Genomic DNA, 13,514 nt, shown 5'->3' with positions numbered 1-13,514 from the left:
CCACTCTGGCTGTTCCAGCTCAGGAAGGTTGAGCCCTTTGCTGCCCAGGAAAGTTTTCACTTCTTCCAGACACGCGACAAAGCGTTTCAGCACCTCCCCTCTGGACAGCCAGCGATAAAAACACGTTGTAGCGGTGTGCTACACGCAGTCAGTAAACTGCAGTCAAAGATAGCTTTATTCGAACTAAACAGCCTTGTTTTTAAGCCTCCCTCAACCCGCCCCCCATGGGCGCGGATGCTGCAAAAGACACGTACTCACAAACCCCCGTAGGCTATCTCCCTTAGCCTGAACGCTGGCTAATTGTGAGCCGGTTCGGATGTGTCAGGAAATGGGTCACCACAACGTCTTATTTAGATTGTACAAGATCACCATAATCTTCAAATTTAGATTTACATTTCAAAAACTAACAAACTAACATAAAATACATTTTAATTAAATACTGACCATGTAGCGGTGTGCTACACGCAGCGCTAAAATTATGACACGGAGTCGGTAACTGCAATCGAAGGAAAAAACTTTATTCGAAATCTTCAGCCTCACTTTTAAGCCTCCCTCAACCTGCCCCCCCCTGGCGCAGAGGCTCCAAAGCTCTGTGCTTGCAAACCCCCGTAGGCTATCTAATTGTGAGCAGGTTCGGATGTGCCAGGAAAAGGGTTGCCACAACCAATTATTTCCCAAAGCAACAGGGAGCCGCAGCACAGACGTAAAAGAGCCACATGTGGCTCCGGAGCCGCGGGTTGCCGACCCCCGGTCTAGATGATCACTTGAAATCGGTTCAGCGTAGAAGGCTGGACCAAGTGCTGAGAAATGGGATTAATACAGAGTGGGGCCCAGTGAATGGCCTGTTTCTGTCAGCTTGCACATACAAGCAGCTCCCAGTCTCCACCCAGCTAACAGGAGCCGACTGCCACTCATCACCTGCAGCCTGCTTAGCCCCAGCTCTCGTTCACACTCCTTGTTCCCTCATTGATCCCGCCAAACTCAACCAGACTCAGCCTTCAGCTACCTTGTTGCCTAGTGTGTTTAGTAACTGTTCTGTCTTGCTTCGTGGCCTCTTGCGGCTTATTATTTTGTAGTCTATTATTAAAGTTATCGCTCATTGCTGAATCGGCTCAGTTGCTTTGCTTTCGGGACAAACCTCCTCTACATTTCCCGGCCATTCCCACACTGTATCATTCTACAGCTCTATGACTCTAACTCATTATGGTTATCTAACTGAGAATTATCAATTTTATTGTGACAGCGTCCTCGTTGTGCCTCAATAATCTTCTCATTGTCTTTATCACCAATAACTTCAAATTGATTCATTAATATTCATGAGCCCTGTTATGGGTCGAAGGCTTATTAAGACGACTTTTAATGATTGGACAAACCGTCGCTGTGCATAATTTATTGGAGTTACACTGTGAGCCCGTGAGGTGAGGAACAGTTTTTGTTTTGCAAACAGGACCAGAGTCAAGTTCTAAAGTATGTAACAGACTGGATGGGACTGGCAGATAGATCCTAGAACATAACAGCACAGTGCAGGCCATTCGGCCATTGATGTTGTTCCGACTTTCTAACCTACTGTAAGATCAATTTAAACATAAGAGAATCTGCGGATGCTGGAAATCCAGGCAAACACACACAAACAGCTGGAGAAACTCAGGAGGTCTGCAAGCATCAATGGGGAGGAATAAACAATTAATATTTCAGGCCAAGAACCTTCATCAGGACACTTGAATATCGTGTGTGTTACTAAGATCAACTTAACTCTTCCTTCCCTCATTGCTCCCTTCTTTCTTTCAATAAGATAACGAGGCAAAGCCTCAGAATAGAGGGATGTCGCTTTAGCATGGAGATGAGAAGGAATTTCTTTAGCCAGAGGGTGGTGAACCTATGGAATTAGATGCCACAGATGGCTGTGGAGGCCAGGTCATTGGGTATATTTAAGGCAGAGGTTGATAGCTTCTTGACTAGTCAGCGTTTGAAAGGTTGCGGGGAGAAGACAGGAGAATAGCGTTGACGGGGAAATGGAGGTTGATAGGTTTTTGAAAGGTTATGGGGAGAAGGCAGAGGAATGGGGTTGAGATGGATAATAAATCAGCCATGATGGAGTTGTGGAGCTGACGTGGGCCAAATGGCCTAATTCTGCTCCTGTGCCTTATGATCTTTAAGAATTCTGATCATCAGAGATATTATAAAGGCTATTGATTACATGACGGCTTTTTGAAGAAGTTAAATGAGTTCTTGAATTGCATAAGCATATGAGAGCCATGGCTCAGGTGATGAAAGTGAGATTAATATAGATGAGTGCCCATTAGATGGCCTGTTTCTATGCTGCAAGATTTCATGATTCTATGAGTTGTTTATAAGTGGGATCTTAATTGCATTAACCAGTGGCTTAATTCCCAGTTTTCTCTCTCCTTTTGATCTACTCAGTTCTCCTTACACCCTTTTTCTTTCTCCTTCTTTCCTCTCCTCTGACCACTCCATCTCCCCCACACCCACATACTCCTCCCAGTACTGCTTCCAGCTGCTCACCCCACCTTCTTGCTCCAGCTTCCTTCCCTATCAGATTCCACTATCTGCAGTCCACGTTGTTGCCTCCCAGCCTCTTTTGCGATTCCCACTCCTCCCTCCCCCATCTGCTCATCATCCCTCCTCTCGCGGATCCACCTGTCATCTGCCAGTTCTCGCTCTACCCCGCTTCCCCCTTACTGTTTTATACTGGAAACCTCCCCTTTATCTTGCAGTTCAAGGAAGCGTCTCAATTGAAAATGTTGACTGTCCATTTCCCTCCACAGTTGCTGCCTGATCCACAGTTCCTCCAGCATCTTGTTCGTTGCCTTACTTCCATTCGGAGACCTCTTCCCTTTGAGTGACGCAGCCATGAGACTAGCAATGCTGTGCGCTTGCAGAAGGCAAGCATGACTGTAGGGTTGACTTAGAGAAGAGTGACCACGGATGGCCATATCTGATCCACTGCAATCTGGTCCAGTATCACTGACATTTGTCCTACACTCAGTAGCTGCTGTATTAGATACGTCCTGTACTTAATAAATTGGCCACTGAGTTTATGATTGGGGTCTTTTGTTACTGCAGCCCATCCAAGGTTTAACATGTTGGTGTGCTCAGGGGTGCTCATTCGTACACCACTGTTGTAATGTATGGTTATTTGAGTGCTGTCACCATTCCTGGCAGCTTGAGCCAGTCTGGCTCTTCTCCTCTGACCCCTCTCATTAGCAAGGCACTTTTGCCCACAGAACTTCAGCTCACTGGATGTTTTTTTTTGTTTTTTTGCACCATTTTTGCACCAGACTGTTGTTCATGAAAATCTCAGGAGATCAGCAGTTTCTGAGATACTCAAACCATGCCTGGTGTCAACAATCAACAGTCAAAGTCACTTAGATAACATTCCTTTCCCATTCTGATGTTTGGTCTGAACAACAACTGAACCTCTTGACCATGTCTGCATGCTTTTATGCATTGAGTTGCTGCCACATGATTAGGTAATTTCATTAATGAGCTGGTGTTCAGGTGTACCTAATAAAGGTACTGAGTGTAGTTTCTTTGTTGTCGCTGGAAGTAGACACTGCATATTCCAGCCTGTTTCCTTTGACTGCATCTTTCAGTGGTGTAAGTATTGTCCTGGTTCCTAACAGGGATGCTGACACATGGCCGAACAATTGATGATAATTTTTAAAATCTTTTTTCTTTGTTTCATGGCTATCTGGAGAAGAAGAATCTCAGAGTTGTGTACTGCATCCATACTTTGATAATAAATGAACCTTTGAAATAATTCAAGTTCAAGTTTATTGTCAGACAATCACACACATGTATACAGTTAAATGAAACATCTTTCCTCTGGGGCAAAGATGCAAAACACTGTACATATTGTATAGTCACACAAAGTACATACAGCCATAAAGTAATATTACCACATGTCCCCGAGTGGCCTGGCCTGAAACTTGACAGGTTGACATAGAGTGTGAGGTGCATGTTTATGTATAATATTACTGGCACTATTATAATAAAACAAGCAGTCGTGTAACTATATGAAACAGCAGCAATAAAAGATGAAACATCGGCTGAATAAAAGACAAAAGTTAAGCAGCTAAATGAGGAAAGCCCAGATGTACAGACAGATTTATAATTTAAACTAAAAAAAAAACAAGGGTTACAGAGTCAAAATAAACGTTAAGCTCTTTGGGAATAAAAAATGTAAACAATTCTTCACCCTGGACGTCTTTAAGGCTAATTCATTGGCTACATTCAGGACCAGGCATGTTAGATTCTGCTTATTAGAGGACTCAAATGAAAGGTGAAAGGGCAGGAAAATGGTCAATCAGAGGACATGTTAGGAGATGAACCTAGGTGACACAAAATAATGATGTGCTGGCATTGGAGAGGCAGGTTCATAGAATGATCCTGGGGATGAAAGGGTTAGTGTGTTTCCTTCTTTTTATGTTACATGTCAATGATTTGGATGATGGAATTGAGACTTGGTGGCCAGGTTTGTGGATGATATGAAGGTAGGTGGAGGAGCAGGTAGTGTTCAGGGAACAGAGAGGCTACAGAAGGACTTAGACAGACTAGGAGAATGGGCAAAGAAGTGACACATGGAATACAGTGTCTGGAAGTGTATTGTCATGCACTTTGGTGGAAGAAATAAAAGAGTGGCTCATTTTCTAAATGGAGAGAAAATTCAAAAATCAGAGGTGCAAAGGGACTTGGGAGTCCTTGTGCAGGATCCCCTAAAGATTGAGTTGGTGGTGAAGAGGTTAATGCAATGTTAGCATTCATTTCAAGAACTAGAATATAAAAGCAAGGATGTAATGTTGAGACTTTATAAAGCACTGGTGAGGCCTCACTTGGAGTATTGTGAAGAGTGTTGGGCACCTTATGAAAGGATGTGCTGACACTGGAGAGGGTTCAAAAGAGGTTCACAAAAATGATTTTGAGTTTGAAAGGCTTATCGTATGAGGAGCTTTTGATGGCTGAGCCTGTACTCACTGGAATTCAGAACAATGACCTCCTTGAATCCTCCAGAATGTTGAAAGGCCTCAAAAGAGTGGATTGGAAGAGGATGTTTCCTATGGTGGGGGAATCTTAGACCAGAGCCTCAGAACAGAGGGATGTCCACTTAGAGTTGAGATGAGAAGGGATTTCTTTAGCTGAAGTGTTTTGAATCTGTGGAATTCGTTGCCACAGGTGGCTGTGGAGGCCAAGTCATTTAAAGCAGAGGTGATTCATTCTTGAATAATCAGGGTGTCAAAGTTTACAGGAAGAAGGCTGGAGAATGGGGTTGAGAAGGATAATAAATCAGCCATGATGGAATGGCAGAGCAAACTCAATGGGCCAAATGGCCTAATTCTGCTCCTATATCTTATAGTCTTATGGTATGAGGCGTGTTTGATGTCTCTGGGCCTGTACATGCTGAAGTTTCTCCTGTGTCTTGTGGTCTTATGGAGGGGCTGAATAGCTGACTCCTACTCCTATTTCTTTCAGCCTAAAATGTCAACTTTAATTCTTCTACATGGATGCTGCCTGACTTGCTGAGTTTCGTTATTAAGAAGGCTTGGCCCTTCTGGCTCTTTGAGCTGCACTGCCCAGCAACCCACCCATATAATCCCAGCCTAATCACAGGACAGTTTACAATGACCAATTAACATACCCAACCGGTACATCTTTGGAATTGGGAAGAAACCAGAGCACCCAGAGGAAACCCACGCAGTTCACAGGGAGAACGTACAGACTTCTTACAGACAGTGATGGGAATTGAACCTGAGTCGCAGGTGCCGTAAGGCATTGCGCTAACCACTACGTTAACGTGCATGTTGTGTGTGTGTGTGTGTGTGTGTGTGTGTGTGTGTGTGTGTGTGTGTGTGTGTTACTCTGGATTTCCAGCATCTCTTGTGTTACTATTTTTTTTGTTTGTACATTCATATTTATAACACTTAATTGCCTGTCAGATCCTGCTATTGACCACTTGTGTCAAGTCCAAGTGATTTGAATGGGAGCATAATATCTCAGTCAAAAGACAGCGCCTCCAACAGAATAGCACTCCTATAGTGTTGCACAGGAGTGTTGGCCTATTACCTTTCACCAGCTAATGAGGCAGCAAGCACCTGAGGGGAGCTTAGTGGTGCCCTGCTGTGGACGGGAAGCCTGTGGACCTGAAGATCAGGTAACAGCAGCTCCAAGTAGAACAAGTGCAGAATGAAAAAGCATAGCACGATGAAAGAAACACAAAACTTGAGGTGAATCAAAATAAAACACAATGCCAAAACAGGAAAATAGACTAGATTATAAATAGGCATCCCACTCTCATTACAGGGCTCTTGATTATAGTGCTTGGGGGTCTTTTCTATAATCTTTTGTGATATATAGAGCATACTGGTTTTCAGGGAACATATAATGAGAGCTGCTTCTAAAGACTTTTTTTTAACTTACTCGATACCAAGGAGGATGTTACGCATCTCAATAAAATGTGATCAGCCTTCTTATTGTCCAGAGTAACACAGATGAGACTGAGGTCACTCTGAAGTTACACTCTCCTTACAGTGGTGTGTGTGTGTGTTTACGCACTACAATAGTGGATTCCCTGGCACGTCCATTGATTGTTACTGTGATTCGGTTCTGCATTGAACAAAAACTGCATCATGTGCTGATAAAACTGCTTCAGGAAAGCGCAGATGAATCATCCCCCTCTGCGAATACACGGCTCCTCCACTGACAGAGTTAAACGCACCAAGTTCCAGGGAGTTCACATCATGGATGATCTCATTTGGTCCCTCAATATCACCCCCCTGATCTCCTCCACTTGCTAAGGATATTGAGGCAAGCGAGGCTCCCCCACCCCCAAGTTAACTGCATTTTATAGGAGCACCATCGAAGGTGTCCTGACAAGTTGCATCTCCATCTGGTATGGGAGCAGGAGGGCACTGAAGTCACTACAAAGGACAATGGGAACAGCTGAGAAGATCATAGGGGTCTTCATCCATCGTCGGTGATATTTGTCAGGACCGCTGCGTATGCAGGGCCCTTGGTATCATGAAGGATCCCACCCATCCATCCAGCGTCCAGCATCCTTTTTGACTTTCTACCATGAGGGCGGGGACTCCTTTGCACAAAAACAAGTATAGTCAGGATGGGAAACAGTTTCTTCCTCATTAGGCTTCTGAACTCCCTGCCGCATCGCATTCGAAGTCTCACCGGTTAATTTGTTTTGAACCCGACGATATTTAATTTATGCACTTTGTTTATTTTGTGTAATCCATCTGTAGATTTCATCCTTACTATCATAAGTTATTATGGGTTATGTGTGTTATATGTATTACTGTGCTTTACACCCTGGTCTGAGAAACATTGTCTCACTTGACGGTATACATGTATATGGTTAAATGGTGATAAACTTGATTTGACTTGATAACAGTGAGAAGGGATGTTTGCTGGAATGTGCTGAGACGTGCATTCTGGGACTAAACGAGTGACGGATTCCACATTGAAATAGTGCTATTTAAAATGAGCAAAGCAAGTTACTCTTATAGAACAGGACACTAATGAGGTTCCAACTGGAACAACGTCAACCACATCAATCACACTCAAATCCTACAGCTAGTGAATGAAACTGGTGCTGATAACTCTCAGCACATGCAGGGTGGGTTGGCTAATTGTGCGTTAAAATAAGATTGACGGCTGGTCGTAAAATCATGGAATCACAGAATATGTTCGTTTTGGTGGGAGAAGCACAAACAAAGAACCTATATGAGATGGAGCTCAACAGCAGCAGGAAGCTAAATCCGACATCGGGGGAATCTGGGACAAGAGTGCAGAGTTTCAGATTACGATTGGCTTGTTTCTCAGAGGTCCCATTTTCTTTTGATTCTCCTACCAAAAGAAATAGCGTAATTCTATTACGAGGGGTGATTGATAAGTTCGTGGCCTAAGGTAGAAGCAGATGAGTTATTAACTTTAAACTTTCTGCATAATCTGCGAAGACATCTCATTGAAACCTATTGAATATTGAAAGGCCTAGATAGAGTGGACGTTGAGAGGATGTTTTTGATTGTATTCTGAGGGGTACAGTTTCACACTCAGGGTGTCGGGTGTATGGAACAAGCGTCCCAGAAAAAAAATGGTAGAGGTGCACACAATGGCAACAGTAAAAGACATTGGACAGGTACATGGATAGCAAAGGTTTAGAGTGGGACTAGCTCAGTTGGGCAAAACACACACAGCTGGTGAAACTCAGCCGCTCAAGCAGCATCGATGGAGGGCAATAAACAATCGACATTTCTGACCAAGACCCTTCATCAGAACCCTTCTGTCCTGATGAAGGCTTCAGTCTGATCCAATGACTGTTTATATCCCTCCATTGATGCTATCTGACCTGCCAAATTCCTCCAGCATTTTGTATGTATTACTCAAGAGAACTAGCATCTGCAGAATATTTGTGGCTCATAATGTAACTTGGCCAGGATGGACAAGTTGGGCTGAAGGGCCGGTTTCTGTGTATTATTAACTCTCCCAACATTTCTTATTTTAAGCACCTCAGTCCACTGACTCCTCCAATGTCCCAACTCAAGCAATGTTTATCTCCCTGAGCCTGTGAGCTAGATTTTCTGATCCCAGTCCTTTTTATCTGATAATGCTTTTTTTTCAGCACTTTCTGTTTTTGTTCCTTCTCAGATTTAATTGCAGATGTTGATAATAATCAGTAAAATGTCCAACAAAGTGGTGCACCTCACTAATGTAGCAAACAACACACTCAAAGTGCTGGAGGAATTCAGCAAGTCAGGCAGGATCAATGCAGAGGGAAAAGCAAGACCAAACAAACAGTGATTAGGCTTAATTTTGTTTTGGCATAGCTTGGTGGAGATTGAAATTCCTACTCTTTGTCAGAGCCTGGAGTCCTAGGTACATTTTGTTGCAGAATGGAAACGTATGTGAGGTGTTACCTTCCTCAGAGGAAGGCTGAGAAGATCTCCAAAGGTATTTAGAACTGACTGATGTATTAACCAGACAACCTATGGTCAAACAGAACCTGACTTATGAGATACAGAAGGCCTGATACTGGAGTAGGACATGGTGACAAGGAATGAGAAGACATTCCTCCAATGAGAAGACATTTTCCCTGAACGGAATATGTGAGGGACAGGTAAAGAGGTAACCAAAGGTTAAGTTTTTCACATCAGGAGTGGTGAATATATAGAATGAGCTGTCAGGGATGCTCGTGGAGACAGATGTCATTGTACTGCTTAAAAGATTTTGGAGAGGTACTTGGACCGGAAAGGTATAGGTGGACGTGAATGGCAGTGTAGCATGGTGTTCATTGCGGTCACTTTACAGTGCCAGCAATTACTGATCAGAGTTTAATCCCCGACGCTGTCTGTAAGGACTTTGTATGTTCTCCACGTGACTGCGTGAGGTCCCTCCAGGTGCTTTGGTTTCTGTCCGTATTCCAAAGGCGTATAAGTTATAAGGGACAGGAAGTTGTGGGTTATGTCCGGTAACACTTAAGGGCTGCTCCCAGCATGTTGCTCGCTGATTTCATTTGACGAACTTGACTGTACGTTTTGATATTTCAGTGTACATGTGACAAAGGAAGCTAATCTTTACACCTTCTTGCTTTAATTTGGGCAAATGGGACCAGGGTAGACAGGTGTCACTGTTGGCGTGGATAAGGTGGGCCAAAAGGACCCGTTTCTCCGCTTTACTTTGCTGCGGTTCACTTCAACAGAGAGATTGCGAAGAATAGGTAACATACAGCACCTTTTTAACTGGGCCGGCACGGTTGCGTAACAGCATTACAAAGCCAGCAACCCAGCTTTAATTCCTGTTGCAGTCCGTAAGGAGTCTTTAAGCTCTTACCATGACTGTGTGGGCTTCCTCAGGAAGCTCCATTTTCCTCCCATATTCTAAAGGTGTATAGTTAGTAGGTTAATTGGTCTAATGCGTGCAATTGGGCTGCACAGGGTCAGTGGCCCAGAAGTGTTACCGTGCTGTACCTCTAAATAAGATAAAATAAATACCACTCAACAGGGTGGCAGTGGTGTAGCTGGTAGCAATGCTTCCTCACAGTGCCAGAGACCTGGATTCAATCTTGACCTCGAGTGCCCTCTGAAAGGAGAAAGCGACCACGCAGGTTTCCTCCGGCCTCTTGAAGACGTACTAGTTGGAAGGTTAATTTGCCACTGTAAATTACCCCTCGTGTATAGGTGAATGTTAGGATAAGAATGTGCAGGGGAAATAAAGAAATAGGGTTGAAGTCAGGTGTGGGTAATTGTGTGCTTCTCTTACGTCAACTCGGAACTGATTCGACAACCTGCAGACTCACTTTCTAGGACTCTACAACTTACACTCTCAGGACTATTTATTTATTAGTTTATTATTTGCACAACTTGTCTTCTTTTGCACATTGGTTGTATGTCAGTCATTTGTATAGTTTTTCATAAATGTTATTGCATTTCTTTATTTTCCTGCAGGAAAATGAATCTCAAGGTAGCATACGGACATATATGTACTTTGATGATAAAGTTGCATGGCTTTGACTTCGATGGGCAGTGTGGACACACGGGTTGAAGGGTACACGCAGGGCGTTTCTCTAGGACACTAGGTTGCACTACAGCAGATGTACCGTGGCGAGCATTCTGACTGGTTACATCACTACCGGGTAGGGGCAAGGGGCCACGGCTCAGCATGGGAAAAAGCTGCAGGGGGTTGTAAACGCAGCCAGCTCCATGACGGGCACTAGCCTCCCCAGCATCAAGGACATCTTCAGAAGCAAATGCCTCAAAAAGGCGGCATCCAACGTTACAACCCCAACCATTTAGGTTATGCTCTCTTCTCATTGCTATCATCAGGGAGGAGGTACAGCAGCATGAAGATGTTTTAGAAACAGCTTCTTCCCCACCACCATCAGATTTCTGAATGGACAATGAGACTCATTATATATGAATACTTATTTTTTATATATATTTATTTCTTAAGATAATTCATGGTATATTTTATATATTGCAATGCACTGCTGCTGTAAAACAACAAGCTTTACGGCATATGCCAGTGATAGTAAATCTGATTCGCGTTCAAAAATGAAATAAAAGCTATGATTACGAACTGAAAACCAAATAGATAACAGAAGATTGATAAGGTACCCCATGCAAGGCAAGGGATCCAAGGGGACATTGCTTTGTGGATCCAGAACTGGCTTGCCCACAGAAGGCAAAGAGTGGTTGTAGTCGGGTCATATTCTGCATGGAGGCTGGTGACCAGTGGTGTACTTCAGGGATCTGTTCTGGGACCCTTACTCTTCATGATTTTTATAAACGACCTGGATGAGGAAGTGGAGGGATGGGTTAGTAAATTCGCTGATGACACAAAGGTTAGAGGTGTTGTGGATAGTGGGGAGGGCTGTCAGAGTTTACAGCATGACATCGATAGGATGCAAAACTGGGCTGAGAAATGGCAGATAGAGTTCAACCCAGGTAAGTGTGAGGTGGTTCATTTTGGTAGGTCAAATATGATGGCAGAATATAGCATTAATGGTAAGACACTTGGCAGTGTGGAGGATCAGAGGGATCTTGGTGTCCAAGTCCATAGGACACTCAAAGCTGCTGCGCAGGTTGACTCTGTGGTTAAGAAGGCATACGGTGCATTGGCCTTCATCAACCATGGGATTGAGTTTAAGCGCCGAGAGGTAATGTTGCAGCTATATAGGAACCTGGTCAGACCCCACTTGGAGTACTGTGCTCAGTTCTGGTTGCCTCACTACAGGAAGGATGTGGAAACCATAGAAATGGTGCAGAGGAGATTTACAAGGATGTTGCCTGGATTGGGGAGCATGCCTTATGAGAATAGATTGAGTGAATTTGGCCTTTTCTTGGAGCGATGGAGGATGAGAAGTGACCTGATAGAGGTGTACAGGATGATGAGAGGCATTGATCATGTGGATAGTCAGAGGCTTTTTCCCAGGGCTGAAATGGTTGCCACAAGAGAACACAGGTTTAAGGTGCTTGGAAGTAGGTACAGAGGAGATGTCAGGGGTAAGTTTTTTATGCAAAGAGTGGTGAGTGCTTGGAATGGGCTGCTGGTGACGGTGGTGGAGGTAGATACGATAGGGTATTTTAAGAGGCTCCTGGATAGGTATATAGAGCTTAGAAAAATAGAGGGCTATGGGTAACCCCGGGTGATTTCTAAGGTAAGGACATGTTTGGCACAGCTTTGTGAGCCGAAGGGCCTGTACTGTGCTGTAGGTTTTCTATATTTGTAAGATTACAGGTTGACTCTGTAAAGAAGGCAAATGCAATGTTGGTATTCATTTCAAGGGAAATAGAATATAACAGCAAGTTTTTAATGCTGAGGATTTTTAAGACACTAGTCAGGCTGCACTTGGAATATTGTCGAGAGCTTTGTGCCTCATATCTCAGAAAGGATGTGTTGCCATTGGAGAGAGTCCAGAGGAGGTTTACAGGGATGATTCCGGGAATGAAGGGGTTAACATATGAGGAGCGTTTGGCAGCTTTGGGCCTGTACTCACTGGAACTTAGAAGAATACAGGGGAATCTCATTGAACCTACCGAACGTTGAAAGGACTAGATAGGGTGGACGTGGAGAGGATGTTTCCTACAGTGGGCATATCCGGAGCAAGAGAGCAGAGCCTCAAAATTGAGGGGCAACCTTTCAGAACAGAGGTAAGGAGGAATCTCTTTAAACCAGAGAGTAGTGAATCTGTGGAATGTTCTACCAGAAGTTGCAGAAGAGGCCAAGTCTGTGTGTATATTCAAGGTGGAAGTTAATCATTTCCTGATCAGTCAGGGCATCAAAAAATATGACAAGAAAGCAGGTGCATGGGGTTGAGTCGGATCGGGTTCAGTCATGATGGAATGGCGGAGCAGACTCGATGGGCTGAATGGCCTAATTCTGCTCCTCTGTCTTATGGCCTAAGGAACTCGGTGAAAATAACACCACTTGCCTGCTCACTTTCATATGATTCTGACAATAAATGCACCATCAGCTTATCAACTTTACCTGTCTGTGGCATCCAAAATATATATCCTATATGCGCTGCAGTGCCATTAGACGACACCAATAAAGGAAGATGCATTTCTATAGTGCGGTTCTGAGTGCCACTAAATGTCTTATGACTAATGCCTTTATTACATGTTCATGACAATAAAAAAATAATGGTAACCAACTCACACTGCTGTCGGGGAGAGAGAGGAAGTGAAAAAGGAGATTTTGAAAATAAGCAAGCCAGTTGTGGTTGTTTTATACTTAAAAATAATTGAAACTAGAAAGGTAACAAGGCATTCAGTGAAGTGGTCGGGTTCAAATGGTATGACATCTGTTGCTGAGAAAGAATACTAAGAAGCTTTTAGAAAAATGCAGAATCAGCTATACCACTATCATTGAAAATTCGTTGAACAATAACATGCTTATGGGTGATTATATAAAAATACAAACAGGTATAAGAAAAGTTAAGTGACGAGAAACAAAGGGAATGGTTAGATTGTAAACAGGTGAAATTCATA

The sequence above is a fragment of the Hypanus sabinus genome, chromosome 11 (genome assembly GCF_030144855.1).
Source record: "Hypanus sabinus isolate sHypSab1 chromosome 11, sHypSab1.hap1, whole genome shotgun sequence".
NCBI lineage: Eukaryota > Metazoa > Chordata > Chondrichthyes > Myliobatiformes > Dasyatidae > Hypanus > Hypanus sabinus.
The sequence above is the reverse complement of the archived record's forward strand: the minus strand, read 5'-3'. Positions refer to the sequence as shown.